At 39.0% G+C, this 1420-nt stretch overlaps 1 non-coding gene across 1 annotated transcript; it reads left to right on the top strand.

Moving 5' to 3' along the window:
- The first annotated feature begins 1010 nt into the window (after positions 1-1010).
- On the top strand, positions 1011-1141 carry LOC137766850 (small nucleolar RNA SNORA72). The gene has a single exon (XR_011074384.1). It is a non-coding gene; the product is annotated as a small nucleolar RNA SNORA72 (small nucleolar RNA).
- Positions 1142-1420: the final 279 nt, after the last annotated feature.

Here is a 1420-nt window from a genome sequence, read left to right as displayed (position 1 = left end):
AGGCTGTTGGGGGTACCAGGAAGGGCGTTCCCTCAGCTGTTTTCCTAAATAGAAGTTGAAGGAATACACAAAAAGAGAAGGACAAGTGGGAGTGTTTGACATGTTATGAGAGTGACTACAGCTGGACCAAGCCAGGTCAAACAGTCGGGCAGAGAGGACCGTAAAAGTCTACAGGCAAGACACCACAGACATGAGTGAGACATGGCTTCAGGCCCAGGTCTGCCCGGGTCACCCTGTGTAATCTGCTCCATATTTCATCCTTGTCATGAAGGGAAGCCTTCTATTAAGTGCTTATCCATTGATTTGAAAGCTTGTGACCTCAAGCCAGCTCCCATTTAAGAAGTCCTGCCCAAGGTCCTATATAATCTTTGAAAGCTCTATGTATCTTCTTTCCTGTCTTAGTACTGGCTTAACACTTAGTATCACAATTAAATAATAAACAGAAAAAAAACAAAACAAAACACATCAGGGCAACTGACACAGGCCAGTAATCAAATAAATGCACTTTGTTTTGAGCTAACTCAATTGCAAATAAAGTGAAACAAATAAGGGGTGAAATATATATCCTAATTTAAAATTTAAAAAAAAAACCTGTTTTCAAATGTCTTATTTGGCTTCCTATGGCTGCATGAAAATACTTCCCCAAAAAGCACTCCCAATGCAGGTAAGTGAAGCCATTACACTCACTTACTTACCTCCTTCATTTGGTCATTAAAACAAAAGCAAAGCAAAAAGTGCTATTGTTTATAACCTTTAAATATGCAACAGGGTACTGTAGCTGGTAGAAATTACCTGAGGGTATGTGCACACTTGAAAAATGAAATGGAAAGTGAAGCCATGATCTCAATAATTCAAGTGGGCTGAATAATTCTTCCTAGAGATCAGCAATTCCTTAAATCATCACACTAGTGTAGCTGTCCTAACTTCCAGGGCTTTGTAAATCCAGGATCATTGTGTGTGCAGTTGCAAGCTGCCTGGTATGCATGAGGCATTAAAAAATGCAAGGTTTGCTGTGAATATTCTCGCTCTTCTGATTTTGTAATAACCAGGGCAGGCTAAACATTCACTATATTAAGACCACGCATGTGCCCCCAGACCTAGTTCTTTCCCTAGTGTGGCTTTATAAATGCTGGTGATAAACCAAGTCTGATTTACGTGATGCATCTTATGTGGAAAAGGTCTGTGACTCTAGGTATCTGGTCAACCTTGAGAAATGACAGCACAGCTAGTATAACTGACTTTTGAAGATAACCATTGCTAATTTGATGATTACCAGTTGCCATTAAATGAACTGTAATATTATTGTGTCTTATTTTCTAGGCGATTCTGATATCATTAAAAGCATGCCAGAACAGACTGGTGAAAAGTAAATCATGCCAAAATTTTCTTTAATAAAAACTGGCCAGAGCTTGTTTTTAAA

Source organism: Eschrichtius robustus, chromosome 6, assembly GCF_028021215.1.
Source record: "Eschrichtius robustus isolate mEscRob2 chromosome 6, mEscRob2.pri, whole genome shotgun sequence".
NCBI classification, from domain to species: domain Eukaryota; kingdom Metazoa; phylum Chordata; class Mammalia; order Artiodactyla; family Eschrichtiidae; genus Eschrichtius; species Eschrichtius robustus.
Note: the sequence above shows the minus strand (reverse complement) of the source record. Positions and strands in the feature narration are given on the sequence as shown.